Source organism: Onychostoma macrolepis, chromosome 01 (genome assembly GCF_012432095.1).
Source record: "Onychostoma macrolepis isolate SWU-2019 chromosome 01, ASM1243209v1, whole genome shotgun sequence".
In the NCBI taxonomy this organism is placed as follows: Eukaryota; Metazoa; Chordata; class Actinopteri; order Cypriniformes; family Cyprinidae; genus Onychostoma; species Onychostoma macrolepis.
The window spans coordinates 21,166,618-21,183,704 of NC_081155.1; the positions used below are offsets into that span (position 1 = coordinate 21,166,618).

Consider the following 17,087-nt stretch of genomic DNA (forward strand, 5'->3'; position numbering starts at 1 on the left):
TTTTTTGGGGGTAAAGGGAAACAGAGAGTGTAAAAAAAAGCACCACATGAAATGCAGTGGGGAAATATATATTTCTCTCTTTTAAGTTTGTGCAAGTCTATCCTGATTTTCTGGGCAAAGTTTCAACATTTAATGTTATGCGCCTGAGTGGGGCTGAAATGATGGGCTGTCAGATAATACATATCATGCGGCATTTTAAAAACTTAAGGCCTGTCGGTGCAGATGACAAATTGCAGAGAAGGGCAGGGGTAGACGTGCTGGCACATCTCGGATCTGAGACGGAGTTTGGATCAGTCCAGAGCCCCGTCATGCAATTCTATGTCAGCATCCTCTTAATTCCATATCTCAGCACCACCATTCTCCCAATACCCATCAGTCAGCAGCAGTTAGCCATTAACATTCTCTTCTCAAACTTTCAACAACACCATGGGAAGAGACAGACAGTCTTTATTGATGATACAGAGTTTTTGCAAACCAGGCCTACAAAGTTTCTAATGTGTAAAGCAGTGAAAGCAATCAAATTACAGAGATTAAGGAAAGACAATTGATTCTAAATTGTTTCATTTCTTCTACTTTTATACAATCCCTTTCTAAATTAATTGGAAAAAGTGCAAAAAAAGTGATCTATTTTAAAGGCATACAAATGGCTACACATCTACAAACATATTGTGACTTCTAACAACTTTTAGATCAGTAGAAAATTTAGCATGAGAAGTTAATCTATTTTTCTTTTTGCGACACTTTTGACTTCTGCTGTGTGTTACTAACAAGCAATAAAACAAAATGAAAAAAAAAAAAAAAAAAAAAAAAATATATATATATATATATATATATATATATTTTTTTTTTTTCATTTTGTTTTATTGCTTATTGTTTAAAATTTACTGGCCATAAATATTTCTTTCAATATATATAATAAAAAAGCTGAATGGTGACAACTACAACTACAAAATGAACGAATGAACAAACGAATAAATGAATATATGAATGGTTTCAGGGCTGGAAAGAAATATTTATGGCCAGTAAATTTTCCCAATTCACCTACCACTGACAAGTGTGGCAAAAAGTTAATTTTGGACCCTGTCTGCAATACAAAACCATACATGTATCCAACAATGGCTGCAAGCGTGCTCAAGGGCTTAAGACCTGTCTTGAAACCTGTGCAAATTTGTTGTTGTGCGAAAAGCCAGAAAAAAAAGAAAAAAAATGACATAAATCAAAACACTATTAAATCATGCATTCGATATTGCACTGACATTACATCAGCTTCTTATTCAGTGTAAATTGTGTGCAAACAATTTTCCAATCCTGTATGTTCTGCAAACACATTAGTAGCGAGGAAAATTAGCTAAAGAATAATATACACTCTTAAACGGTAAAAATGCTTCACGCTCAGTGTTTTGCTTCAGCAATGTGTTAGCAAATATATTAGATAGATGGATGGATGGATAGATGGATCGATCTAATGGATCCATCTAAAATCAAATGGATCCAATGTTCTAAAAATGACCCCACTGTTCTTCAAAATATTTTCGGAACAGCAGGAAGGTAAGTAAATGATGACAAAACTTGAATTTCTGGGTGAACTATCCCTTTAAGAGGAACCATCTCAAAACAGATGACTGTAAAAACCAAAACTAAACTTCATTGAGCAGAGTTAGGCAAAAAATTTATCTTTAAATGAATCTTTTTTTGTAAAGTTACCCTGCCGCATTAGTTGGTGAAACTGGCACATAATATTGTAATTATGAGATCACAGAAAGATTAAGGATATGAGTAATTACAGCGTGTATGAGGCAAATATGGTTAATCAAAGTGAGCCAAGATTGTGATTTTCACACCCTTGCAGGCACCCATTTCGGCTGCAAATGAGGTAATCTTCAAATGATCTGAGTGATTGATAGAGTTTGATTTAAACTTCACAAGCTTAAATACACACACTGATGCTGCCACCCTCACAAGCCACTTCCATAAGTGGGTTTAACCAGCAGACCAGAAAGGTGAGAGCCAAACAGATTTCCTCATTTAGTCCCACAATGCACTGTTTTTTTTTTTAATCAAACAGCAGGAACCCAGAGTTTATCTCACAGTATATTCATTTTACCTAGCTGGTTTAAACTTTGGGTTCAAGCTGAATACTAAGAGACTTAAAAAGAAATGAAAAAAGAAGTTAAAAATACTCTTGTTAAATCTACTCTAAAAACAAGTGTAGCACATTAACTTACTCTATCATTCCCTGTGATATTAAGGCATTGGGAGATGTCTTGGTGTTGTGTTATGTGCACAGCTCTCAGAGTTTGTTTGTTTTCATGAATTTTAATCAGCGCATCTGTAAAGCCCCAACCTGCTTCCACGCATATGCGGAACCGCATCCGCCTCATAAGGCAGACAGCTGCCGACTGCTAACACTGCAAAACAATCTCCCCATCCACAGCCATTATACCACTGCCTGCCTCTTCATCTCCTCTCATCTCGATTGTTTAGCAGCAGTAAAGTGATGGAAAACTAAAAACCATCTGCATTTGGCTCTCGTAATTTATGTCTGCTTGAGAATCATTCCATTGTTTTACACGTAACCCATTCCGGGACGGATGCAGCAAGCAATCAGCAGCATACAGACTCGCATGCATTACATACAGTACATGCATCACTCTTCTGACACAATGAATGTTTCGCTTGACATCTGTCTTGTGCACCATCTTGCATCACGCTTGACCTCACATGATCAGTGAAAGGATCGAGGACAGAGGGTTCTGATTATTCAGCAACAGTGGGGTTCTGTATACCGAGGGCCGTGTAGCACAGAACGCACGAGCGCCACATGCTGAGCCACCCAGCTGCGCTCAGATCTGTAATTGGGTTAGAGGGATACAGCGTTCGCTGCTGCCTGCCTGACAGTGGCTTGAAAGGGAATAGAAGAGTTGTAGACACTCTGGGATCTGTGTAGCTTAAATCAACTGTGGTCCAACTAGGAGATGGCACTGAAACAGAAAACTCAGTTGAGCCGTATTTGCTCTAGTTTCACTCACAAAGACAACAATGCTTGCTCCAGAAGCTAATACAGTTAGCCTCTAATGAGCAGCAGCAGCAGCAAAGCTATGTACAGTAGGCCAGCGTACCAGCACATGACTGGTAGGTGGATGATCGCTTAGCCGTGGCACCCTGATGGGACCAAAAAGGCCAAGCGCTATCTATGGCAGTGTGAAACATCTTTAACGCAATCTCGCAACTGGGTTTGGCAAAAAGTGCTATCATTAAAGCTGCAGCATAGCAGTAAGTGCAGACATGACAAGGTTTGGCCCGAGAGACATTGTGGCTTGCCGTCACCCACTGAGCATCTGCTCACATTACACAGCCAGAAGTAAATATTCTCTGGACGATAGCATCAGCCGTGGCTGGCCGTAAAGACTGCAGGTGTACTCACTCCACTCAGGCCTTATCTCTGCAGAGCAGAAGGGCAGTTAGAAGGATTGGAGAGTGTCGCAGGCATTAGGCATCGTGCTGCGGCTCACGCCCACACAAAAGCCTTCTCTCTCCATTAGCCTGACGCTAGAGATGGCCGAAACAACTTTGAGTGGATCGACCGGTGCAGAGTCTTTGAACGTGCTGATATTCAAAGGCCTCTTTCTCATGGAAAACAGAATAAAGGGAAAGCAAGATGTAGGTCTGAGAGGACAAAGAAGAGGACAGAAAAACAGATTTACCTGCTGAAATTTGGAAAGTCATCGATAAGACATAAAATAGGCATAGGATATGAATGATGCTTGCAGCAATTCTTTAAAACTTTAACTTTCTAACACTGGTGATCAAGGATTTAAAAAGGGAAAAAAAAAAATCCCTTAATACATGCGTAATTTCTCCAAAGGCCTGTAAAAGATGATAAGCAACTGAACAAGGTATTATACTTAATTTAAATCAAAGTAAATCCATTTTAATTAAAAACACTCATAGTAAGCTACTCAACCTTCACGTCCACTCACAACTAGTAATAATCAAGTAGCAATTAATCTGACAGTGAAGGGTATTTTCCTTTTGCGTTGTCTTCTTTGGACTCTCTCAAATGGAGCAACTCTAATTGTTGCCTAAAGTTGTTTAAAGGGAATTAAGAGTAATTGGTTTTTCTTTGTCAATTTTTAGATTAGAAAGAGCAGCGCTGGTGTAAATTTCATACTCCTTCAGTAACAGTAATGTGGATGGTGCTTCAGAGAATTAAGCAAAGTTAAATGAAATTAATATTTTAGTGTTTCATTTATAGACAATCAAGAATACGTCCATAAGCCTTATATTAGACAGATAATGAAATTAAAGATCTCATTTTAACAAGATTTCAATTCCCCAAATTACATATACAGTGTTTTATTAAAATTGCCTGCAAGACTGCTGAAGAATTTATATTCGGGTAATGACTCCTATATTTCAAACAACTTACATCGACACTGATGATCTATCAGAGAAAAAGGGTCAAATGAAAAACCTGGATTTTTGTGTCAATGTAATATTTCTGGGGTGGTGTTACTATAAATAAATATTACAGGTAAATAAATATGGCATCGATAATACATGAGGATAGGAAATTTTACATGAAAAAAAAATGAATAATGTATTTCTAAAGGGTTTCTTCAACACAGTAAAGGTAATTAACCACCTATTTAATATTATTATTTTTATTTGCATCAGACATACCTTCAACTGCTTCCTTACAGCAACCGTAATCCTCAATTTTGTGCAAGTCTATCCTTCCCAAAAAAAATCTTAATCTTAATCTTGTTATTCCAAAAAAATATATTAAAAAAAAAAACAAACAAAAAAACACTATATAAACCAAAACTACACGTTTTGTAATCCAGTGATTCTCTTGCAACTGTATGTGGTGTCTGTCTGAGCAACACAGGCCTTTATGGTTCCTAACTGATACTAAGAGCTTAGTGTCAACTGATAGCATCAATTACATGCTCTTTTCAAATGTGCAAACAAACTCCTCTGCATTGGCAAAATTTTAATCCATCCACCCTGGGTTAGTTTCTTTGACCCTGACATTCACACACGCATACAAGCATGCATGCATGCATACACACCTCCCCACCCTTCTCCTAAAGCCTTATTTTGTGCTTATGTGGTATAATAGCCAGCATTCAGAGTTGGGCCAGTCAGAGAGAGTTCTCCTGGGTAAAGTGGAGGCCTCCAGTGTGGAGCAACTGTGGGAAAGCAGCATGGTGCAGATGCACAGTTACACCAAAGCGAACAGTAGGATCCAAGAAAAACGAGAGGGGGGGGGGGATGAGATGAGAGGCAAAAAGAGTGTGTGTTCATGAGTCTGCATGCGCAAGAAAGCAAGAAAAAGAGAGAGGGAGTGTGTGTGAGGGGGCATGACAAAAGGAGAATAGTGAATTCACAGGGCTTTGCTAGAGGGTGGAAGCGTACAATGAGTTGATGTGAGGGGTCATCAGTCAATCGATGGGCGTGCAGGTAGACAGAGAGAGGCCGGACTAGGGTGGTCCCAATACATCTAAAATAGAGAGACAACTCCACACTGCGTGTAGAAGGTGAAAGGATGTGTGGGGGGTAGATGTGTGTGTGCACATCAGGTGGAGATTGACAGTACCATCCAGAAGCTCTTTTGGCAGCTTTCATATCTCTTCTCGCTGTTTAGAAACTGTAGCAACACAGTGTAGCCACTGGCTACCCGACTAGCAATGAAATTAAATTTTAAATTTTATTAGGCTGATGCAATTCTCTCAAAGTGGGAGATAATCTGTGTCAATATGAAACAATAAATTATATTTAAAAAAAGAGAAAAAGATGAAAAAGGAACTAATGTAACTGCATCAACAGATCAAGGCCTTTTTTGCAACATAGTGTAATATATAGTGTAATATAAATGAATTATTTCTTGACAAATTATTTTAATAAATGTAATTGTCTTAATGTGTTTTTGTACCACTGCTATACTTTGAGTAAATATAAGAAGTCACTTACATGCACGGATGGTCATGCTTCAGGGTGAGGATGCAGAGGCCTACGAACAGAAAGAGAGAGAAATAAAACAGATATTCAAAGACAAAGATTTATATATCAATGCCCATACAGCTCTGCAACTTCAGTTTCATCACACATAGAGACACAAAAACACACACACGCACTGCATGCCACTGGAGGACAAGCCACTCTCACACCAAAGAGTGAGGGAGATGTTTAATGTCTGTATTTGATTCCTTGGAAAGCGTGCTCTAAAGGCTGATGCTTCAGTCGTAACACCGGACCACTTTCTCTTGTATTCGAAGGACACTGAACACAATTCACATTCTATCAATTAAGAATATAAGAAGCTATTTCACGCAAATGTGTAATTTATATGCAAAATGTCAGCTAAAGTACTGCTTATCATTAGTAGTCTAATTGCACATATCGGGCCTGCTTGAGGATTAAATGGCTGTGAATGGGGCACTTATTTCTGTCAGGAGTGGCTCTTCAGCCCCATCTACTGGGCCTGGACTCCCTCTCACCCTGCCGAAAAGTGGAGAGAACCTCCTCACCTCTGGGCTAAGAGGGAAGCCTGCCAGGTGCCCTCTCTGGAGGTGAGGACAACACAAACACAGGAGAGAGGAATTACACTACGCTCCTGGAAATGTTGCTAAAGAATGAGTGTTGGATCATGAAAGCAAGGGAAATTAAGGGTCAAACTATTTAACTTCAGGGTAAAATTTGACTTCAGAAAGTCAAAAATGCTGCAGATAATCAAGGTAAAATGCTTGTGCGTATGAAGAAAAGTTGGTTGACCTTATAGAATAAGGTGAAATCGAGAATTTGGGATGTTTGCATATCGTATTCACTAAGGTGACAATACATTTTGAGGACAAACCAGATTTTTGGAAGCAAATAAGCCAGATGTGGAATTTAAACAAGAATACAAACATTGCAATTTCATTTGGATAATAATAATAATAATAATAATAATAATAATTTATTTTATTTAAACCTGGAACTAAAAAGTAATTAGTAGGATTTCATATAATAATCTATTTTAAGGTCACTAAGAAGAAAATGTGACAGTGTGTTGACAATCGAAATCTAAATTTGTCTTAATTTGTATTTAATCACAATTGTCTTTTAATTGATTTATGTACATAATGTATATTTACTGATGAAAACCAATCAACCAGAAATCACAATAGACTAAAATATAATATTAATAATATGATATATATTTACATTAATCAATTTAAAAATAATTGCAATAATATAAAGACAATTGCTGAGAGAGAGAGAGAAATGGAGCTTACAGGTGCAAAAAAAGAAATGAGATTTTAAAATCAACAGCTTTTTCTCTGCTCTTGCCGTTAAAACCTAAACAGACGGTTTAAGGAGTCCACATGACCTTCCCCATTGTTGGCTTATTAAGCATAATAAGGGTAACATTGTGCATTTAAATGAACTCACTGACCATGTTAAACCATTTGACCAAAAGGTCACATTGCTGTGTTTCCACTGAAGAATACAATGTTCTTTGGAATACTGAAATTAACGCACATTATTCAGTTCAGCGTTTGACTCAAAATGTTGTGCTGTGAATACATACTGTAGTATAATGTGAAATTGTTTACAAAAATGCTAAACGGAACTATTTTCACTAGTAGTCCACACAATCATTGTTCAAACAGGAGAAGTTTCCACTTTTACAATGCAACAGCAATATGAGAATGCTGTGAAGCATTAACAATGAACTGACGATAACTGAAATAATAAGTGTGCCAGAGCAAATTCAAAAGACTGCAGAACATCTAAGAGAAAAAGAAAGAGTGTCATCTTTTCTCTTGCATACAGTGCCACCATGATCATGGCAAAAAGTTCTCTAATAGCAAATGTTCTTCTTATTGGAGTTTAAACTGCGCTTTTGTGACAGAAAACAGTGAGACAAAAATGAATTAGGTCTCAGCGGGGACGCAGCAGGGAGGCAAGAAGCCAGCCAGCCGTGAGAACCTCAGGTGAAGGTTAAGCAATGTCTCAGACACAGCGGAGCAGGTGAGCGAAAGAGAAAGAGAGCTCTGATGAGGAGAGAGGTGACAGGAAGGGGGGAAGGGGGGAGTTCTTTGGCGAGGTGAAGGACTATCTCCAGAGATCTCCAGCACAGGGAGCAGGTTGACAGCTCGAGCTGGACTGCTAAGGGACCAGCGAGGCGCCAGGAACTCCACTCTGAATTCTGCAGAGACCAAAGCTGCCCTAACTCAAACAGACCCCTTTCCGAAGCTTCTTCATGCCTTGCTTGGCACATAACCCGCACTGGAGGCTTCCTTAGTTTTGAGGACCCACCAGGGGGAAGAGTGAATCACCCCTCCCGCCAGAGCTCTCACTCAAACTTTGGGTTAACAATGAGGACTCGCCCCATCCACCTCATCCGTGGATCAGGCTGTAGGGAGCTGGCTCAGCCAGGGCTCAGAGCTGTAGGTGAGCGACCGTAGGCCCAGAGGAGGCAGAGCTCTGTTCCAAACCAATGGGTAGATAACAAACAGAGGATCCACTGTGGGGAAAAGTAGCTGGGCTACTCTTAACCTTCGAGGCAGAAACTTATGTTGGGGACAGTGGTATGCCAATTATGGAGCAGTACAATGGGCCTTGAGAAAAGAAGAATATCTGAGCTTCTACATGAGAATCTACACTCTGTAATGGTAATCAACAATACACTGACAACTTGAACTTCACATTCTGGTGAGAGCGGTCGTAAACTGGACCAAACTGTGCACAAGGGACTTGAGAGCTGCCAAAGACCGAGCCCTGTAACTCTAAGAACAACCTTTAGTTTAAAGTTAAAAGTTGTAAAATGCATCTGTGTCTTTACAGCATATGCAGCATGATTGTGAATGGCCAGACCTCTTGTTGAGTGTAAACAGTATAGTATATATAATCTATTTGCAATTTTCTGATGAAATTTATGATTGCAATTTAAACTGTGATCCAGGTTTGCAGTGCTCATTTATAACCCTGCACAATTTGGCCAAAATGTGTATATATAAAAAATGATTATATATCAATATGGCTAAATAATAATAATACTTATATTATTATTACAAAATAAAATCTAAAAATCTGAAATTTATGGCTGTCATAATTTCATCAAAATTTTATTTTGACTAGAAACCCAAGGAAATTCTTAAAGCTCCTCATTTCTCATTGCAAGAATGGAAACTCAGAGCAGATGCAGAGATGGAGTTTGTATGAGCAGAATTTACTGTGAATTGAGTTGCTCTGAGACATTGCAATCACTGATGGATAATAAGCTGTTCACGTAGGAAAACACAGAGCCACGCTTTACTCTGGAACACACAACACATACAGTGGGGGGAAAAAAATTATTTGATCCCCTGCTGATTTTGTATGTTTGCCCACTGACAAAGAAATGATCAGTCTATAATTTTAATGGTAGGTTTATTTGAACAGTGAGAGACAGAATAACAAAAAAATCCAGAAAAAGGCATTTAAAAAAAAGTTATAAATTGATTTGCATTTTAATGAGTAAAATAAGTATTTGGTCCCCTATCAATCAGCAAGATTTCTGGCTCCAGGTGTCTTTTATACAGGTAACAAACTGAGATTAGGAGCCCTCTCTTAAAGGAAGTGCTCCTAATCTCAGTTTGTTACCTGTATAAAAGACATCTGTTCACAGAAGCAATCAATCAGATTCCAAACTCTCCACCATGGCCAAGACCAAAGAGCTGTCCAAGGATGTCAGGGACAAGATTGTAGACCAACACAAGGCTGGAATGGGCTACAAGACCATCGCCAAGCAGCTTGGTGAGAAGGTGATAACAGTTGGTGCGATTATTTGCAAATGGAAGAAACACAAAATAACTGTCAATCTCCCTCGGTCTGGGGCTCCAAGCAAGATCTCACCTCATGGAGGTTCAATGATCATGAGAACGGAGAGGAATCAGCCCAGAACTACACAGGAGGATCTTGTCAATGATCTCAAGGCAGCTGGGACTATAGTCACCGAGAAAACAATCGGTAACACGCTACTCCGTGAAGGACTGAAATCCTGCAGCGCCCGCAAGGTTTGGGAGTGTTTTTCTGCTAAGGGGACAGGACAACTGCACCGCATTAAAGGGAAGATAGACAGGGCCATGTACCGTCAGGGCCAGGGCATTGAAAATGGGTCGTGGATGGCAGTGGGGATTTCTTTAAGACTGCAAGGGAAGCTCGGCTTCCCCTATAATGTCAAAAAATTAATGGTCAAATATGTACTATTGTGTTAACATTGTATTGACTAAAAATGCGTTAGAACACGTTCATCTCGAAGATGAGTTTGTTCAGAATCAGCTACATATAGCAGGTCGGCTGACTCGATTTCCTTCTCATACATTCCATTAGTCAAAGCATTTCCCTGTTGAAGCCTACCGTCCATTGACTTCAAAGGGGCTGCTTTGAACAGTTTTTTTCAGTGCTTCGAAACTAGACGGTCATCAGATAAATGCTGCGATTATGTCCCGCCCACAGACGCTCAGCGTTTCTGGAGATGAATGGAGGAGTGGGCTGGCCTGGACTCCGGGCTTCTGCGTGATGATTGGAGGGTCTGTCGAAAGACTGCATCTCCTTTTGATTGACAGCGATTTTGTACTATAAAAAGTCGCTGACGCTGAAGCTATTCAAGCTCAGTCCCATAGCAGCTTTGCACTTGGTTCTTATCAATCATTATATATTTTTTTATTCATTTATAATGTTATGTTTTAATATACATGCTGCTAACTCTGAAATTTCAAGATATGCGAGCAAAAAATGCTTCTGACACTTAGGCAATACGACACGAGCAAGAGTGCTGTTTTTGTTTCGTTTGTGTTCGAATCCAAATCCGCGTTGATTTGGGCGAATCACTGATTCACTGAGCCATTCATAAAAACAGTCATTTGATTCGCTCCTGAAGGATTCAGCCGTTTTGAAAGAATCATTTGAATGACTCAGTGATTCAATCACGAACTTCTGCCACCTGCTGGCCGTTTTTAAGTTTCCCGTCTAAAAGTAGGCATATTACATTATTTTCCTACATATTTCTATATTCAGAATTTAGTATTTAAAACATTAATCTCATAACATTATTTATGCAATTATAAATACAGTCTAAATGAATAAATGCCACATCTAAATGTCACTTCAGCTTCTGTGCAGTGCTAAGATGAGTTTTGTTTAGATCATATCATGGATAACAATAGCCAGTCATTCATTCACATTAATTAAGTATTCAGAGAATAATATTGTCTGTTTTCACTTACATCTATTTATTTATTAAATTTTGATTCATTTTGTAGAATTGAATTATAAATTAAGCTGGTATAGTATCGTAAGACATTTTTATAGTATCGTGACAACCCTATTATACACCACATTCCTTGTTTCAGTTTAACCTAATTCCCACATTTCCTCCGTCGAGTTTAATATCTTTTTTTTAGATTGTTTGTTCATTCATTCATACAGTAGGCTAGGCTAGCGTCACTGGAAAAGGGTTACAGAGCATTTCCTTGAAAAGGAACGTAGGGCAGAATTTACGTATAAATAAATGGACAATTTTTATGATGTAGGTCGAAAATCAGCTTCCCCTCTTTGAAAGACCAGCAGCCGCCACTGGTGGATGGGTATTCCAGCATGACAATGACCCAAAACAAATGACCAAGGCAACAAAGGAGTGGCTCAAGAAGAAGCACATTAAGGTCCTGGAGTGGCCCAGCCAGTCTCCAGACCTTAATCCCATAGAAAATCTGTGGAGGGAGCTGAAGTTTCAAGTTGCCAAACGTCAGCCTCGAAACCTTAATGACTTGGAGAGGATTTGCAAAGAAGAGTGGGACAAAATCCCTCCTGAGATGTGTGCAAACCTGGTGGCCAACTACGTCTGAACGTCTGACCTCTGTGATTGCCAACAAGGGTTTTGCCACCTAGGACTAAGTCATGTTTTGCATATTTTATTATAAACTCAAGGGCTGCAGCATTAATTTGTTATGAATAGTGTGCATGTGTGTGTGTGTGTGTGTGTGAGTGTGTGTGCATAAAGTAAAATAAATAAATAAACTGACAAAAAAATCAAATAAGACGAGATTTAATGTGATTCCAGATAAAAAAAATAAATTAAAAAAAACTTGCTTGAGGTTCCAAGAAAAATGAACCATTACCATGATCTAAAATTACTCATACTGTGATATAAAATTTTGGTTATACCGCCTACCCCTAAAAACAGCAGAATTATAATTAGCTATGATTAACAATAACAAAAAACTGTACATTTTGCCAGTTACACTTCCTTTGTTATCTTCATATAATCAATTATATAAACTCATCAAATTATAAAGAATTTTCGGAAGGTTCGAGAGATCTCTGAACTCCCTCACACTGATGGGAAGCCTTCAGTTTAGTTTCAGAACAACAAACTCGGCTGAAGAGCTTGTGGGTGTGCGATTCAGCTGCAGAATTATTGCACACCTGCCCACAATTGACACCCCCCGCATCGCCCCAGATTGGCAGAGTAATTAATGTCAGATTGCAGGCTCATTTGTGACACTTTTCTCATCCAGAATCAAATACCCCCACAAAGTTTAACCTTTTCTTTGCCTCTAGGAAAGAGAGGTTTATGAATGTGGATGCCCTTTTCTCTAACTACAGCCAGTAACACAGTGACAAAGAACTGCACAAAGAAACAAGAACCGAGAGGCCAATGCAATGCGCTAAATAAAACCATTTTGTCTTTTCGCCAAAATCTATAGAAGGATCATGTACTCGCTAGGCTGATAACATCAGTAAAACGATTTCAGTGTAGGGTAATAAAATGGGCTGTCACAATGCTGTGCTGTAATGATGGCTAGACCCTAGTCGTGTTCTGTCTGACAATGCACCAGATGAGAGGGATGATGTGCGGACACACATTCTTTCTTGTTCTTGATTACCCTTGAGATAACTGGCCGCTGTGTAAGGATGTGATGAGCCCATCCTGTGGGAGTCGTGTTTGTTCTAGGCTCTATCTGCTCAGTGTAATCAGTGTTTAAGGGACTTCTGCTGTCTGTGTCCACAGAGTAGCAGGATACCGTGAACCTGACTCGATTTGTGATGCTTCAAACTTAACTCAATTTATTGCTCATTGCTTGATTGAATTTGCATTATACTTTATTTGTCGTAAAAAGGAAAACAGCCAATAATCAACTGCCTGCTTATAACCCACGGAGTTGCAAACTATTCTATAAAATCAACCAGTATTTAGCTGGCAGTCAAATAAGCAGAAAAGGTCAAACGTTACACTAAGAATCAATTTGTTAGCATTAGTCAACTAACAATGGAACATATTTCTAAAGCATTAATCTTAGGTAATGTTAACTTCAGCATTTACTAATACATAATTAAAATCAAAATGCATTTCCATTTAGTCATTTTGCAGACGCCAAAGCAACATACAAATGGAAGCAATCAAAATCAACAAAAGAACAATAATATGTAAGAGCTAGTCTAACGCAGTACGCATAGCAAGGGATTTTTATTTTATTTTATTTTTTATAATAAATAAAATGAAAACAAGTATAGAAAGAAAAAAAAAGAGAATGCTAGTCTTAGAGGGTCAAGGATTTTTTAATAAAAAGAAAACTTCAAAATAGAATAGAGAGTACTAGTGTTAGAGGTCAAGTATCTATTAATATTATTTAATGGACCTGATCATGTCATCTAATTTGATCATGCAGAATAAGGTGTTAATATCTGCTCATAACTACTAATAAACAGACAATATGCTAGTAATATGCATGCTAATAAACTTAATAGTGAGAATTGGTTCTTAAAATAAAGCATTACCAAATTTTCAAACATTTGTATATCTGCACATACCTCAGGCTAAAGTTATCTACAGAACAAAACTTGAGTCTGTACTTCAAAACCAGCAGAAGTTGATATAGGGTTAAGTGTTTAGAACAAACCCTAAATCGAAATGTGTGAAGAATATCAATACAGTGCCAGCTTGCAAGCGCTGTAATTAATTCACAGATCAATTCAACAAGAATGTGTAGCAGCATTTGACTTGAATAAAACATTCCTGAAATGTATTGCAGGAAAACACCTGAAGTGGCTGAAATAAACTAAGTTTGATTTTAAAAATTTGCAAATGCATTACTGAGTAAATCTTTTAGTTGTGCCTCCAAATGAAGAACAATCTGTTTAGACCAGATGCCAGTCTGGATGCCATCCATAGACCGTCTGGGCACACAGGTCCACATATTGCACGCGTCTGCAGATTATGAATGTTTTTTGAATCATTCCCTAAACAGCCAGCATGCTAACTCAACAAAAACTTCAGACTCATAGGCCTACACCAAAGCAAACCCTTTTCTTCTGAAAGCTTCAATCTGTGCGTAACAAACACAATTGCTAATCCTCCAGCACTTACGACTCCACACCGCACTGTCTTCCACACTGATTTATAGAAAATACTTCATACATTATTAATATACAGAGAAGTGTGTACTAATAACCTGGGCTCCACAAATGACAGAATTAAGCGGCACTGAAAAGCGGTGTCTCTGCTAAACTGGACGATGAATATTTCATCGTGGAGGACTGGGCGGAGGAGAAGAGTTTGTGATTTATGACACAGATGTGGATAACGCAAACAGACTAATGCAAATATGCTACATCGCCTTAAGTGTGGACCTCGGTGCTGTCAAAAAAGCTAACAGCTCAAGGGTGGTTCTGTTTACTCTCACATCTGAATGCGTATTACATGAAGATCAGAGTCATCATATGCTACATCTGGGTGATGAAGGAGCATTATCTATTTTTCACTGCTGTCTTGCTCAATATCTGGCCGTGGTTCTTCCTCCACATCAAACTGCTCTAATGGCAGCCGTGATGCTGGCAGGAAGATAAGGAAGATAAATACACCTCAGCGAGACTGCAAAGGGTGCTCCCATGCAGACGCACATTTTATCTTGCATCTCCTACCTTTCTCTCAGCCTCACTCCCTCTCTTCCACACACACAGGAAATGAGGAGGAGGGTAAAGAATGGCCCTGGCTACCTGCGAGACAAAGGGGGTTTCTCCTGCAATTTGGCTGGTAATCAGAAAGCATCAGCTGGGTCAGGAGGCTGCATTTCTTCACCTAATGCAGAAAGCCATTCTCTCCCTTCCCTCCTGGACATAAAAGAGTCATTTACTAAACATTTATCTTTTTTAAAAAGCCATTATGCCGTGTTACCGTGCTTGATTGTTTCTTTATTGAATTTGGGCAGCCTCGAGCTTGCGTTGCGCTTCAGGTCTGGCAAAATGATCTTTTCTCTCTTTCTCGCTCTCTTTATCCAGCTCACGAGTCCATTATCAGCGATGAAATAAAAAAAATAAAAAAATAAAAAAGCAAGTGGCTGGTGTGTATGGCTATATGTACTGCGTGATGGAATGGGCCATACAATGGGTTTGATCATTGGGAGAGCGCTGGAAATTACGAACATCATAGCGACGCTTGCCCATTTCTGTCTTATGATGGATTGGGAATAGAGTAAATACTGCTGTTAGCCACAGGCATCAGTGTCAATGCCGGGCGTCTAATGGAGAACTATCGCCAATAGATGGCTACTTTGGTGTTCTACTGAGGGTGAAGATGTACAGGGAGGTACTTGGGTGTTAAATGTACATATTTTGGACAGTGAAGATAACCCGTTCAACTTTATCGCATGGGAACAGCCATTCCTGTGCGGAGGAGGAAGGTCTCTAACACCATCTATCAGCTACTTATAATGCTGTCATAACATCTTTGAGGTGGCAGTTTCGCATCAATTCGCACCTCGAGGTATGTAACTCCCACGCTGAGCATGGGTCTTGTGACATCAAAGTGTGAACAGGTTTAACATTTCTGAGATTGCCCCCATCATTTAAGTCACATTTATATCTAATTCGAGTTTTAGATATCTACAGTTAGTGTTTGGGGAATTGACAAATATAGAAACTTTCATAACACTGGAAAGTCTTGTCACAATTTAGTAAACTAGTCCAAGCAAAGTTCATAAATCAAATCTGACAGAGGCTTTCCATGCGTTTATTTTTGAGTGAGTGTAAAAGCGCAGCATTTGGGTCGCAGCCAGACCACAAAACTGATGGAAACAGATCTAGAGGAAAGTCAGCAACTGGAAAACACACCACACACATACACTGTATGATATGACACACAGTGGTTTCACAGCACAAAACCAAGAACTTAAAGAACACACGTTTAAAATGAGGATGTGTGTCCTAAAAACTGAAGGAAGCCAGTTTGTTTACAGAATGCAGTTGTGATTCTCATTTATAACCAAACTGTGTGTAAATGTAACTGTATTTTACTGCTGTGTAAACATAGTCTAAAAAACTATGACACTTACATTATTGCACTTGCAGTAATGTTTGAAAATTTGGGGTTGGTAGATTGTTTTTGGATCAAAAATAAAGTAAATCTGTAATTATGAAATATTTAAAATACCTCTTTACTATTTCAAAATATTAAAATCAATCAATCGATCAATCAAATCAAATCTATTCCTGTGATGGCAAAGCTGAATTTTCAGTAATCATAACTTCCAGCGTCACATCACCTTCAGAAATCATTCTGATATGCTGGTTTGGTGCTTTAGAAACATTTCATTTTTATCAATTTTGAAAAGTGAAAACTGTGCTGGCATAACTATATTTTTCGAAACTGTGACACTTTTTTTCAGGATTATGGTGAATAAGTTGAAAAGAACTGTATTTATTTGAAATATAATTTCAACTAGTTAGAAATATAGAAGGCTACCAATAACATTCAAAGATGTCCAAACTTTAAAATTCCTCAATATGTAAATCTGCACTAACTGACCACCCAAAGTGATTCCACATGCATTATGCATGTTTTCAATCTCTCTCAATCATTCAAGTCATTTTTGAGTATCCTGCATTTGATGATCACTGAACGCCACTTTCACTGGTCTACAATTACTCTGTGATTGGGGCAAAAAGAAACACACACACAGAGAGAGAAAGAGAGAGAGGCAATCATCACAAATGCTATAGTCACATTAAGGGCTATTGAAATGCTGATTCATTCCCTTGTCTTTGTAACATTTCAACTA

At 38.6% G+C, this 17,087-nt stretch overlaps 1 protein-coding gene across 13 annotated transcripts in view; it reads right to left on the reverse strand.

Annotated features, from left to right (window-relative positions):
• Window positions 1-17,087, reverse strand: part of LOC131547855 (teneurin-3) — a 642,274-nt gene that overhangs the window by 432,939 nt on the left and 192,248 nt on the right. For all 13 annotated transcript variants that reach the window (XM_058788591.1, XM_058788700.1, XM_058788676.1 and 10 more), the window contains one exon: window positions 5,977-6,016. The gene's annotated coding sequence lies outside the window, so the exon portion shown is untranslated. The remainder of the gene's footprint in view (window positions 1-5,976; window positions 6,017-17,087) is intronic.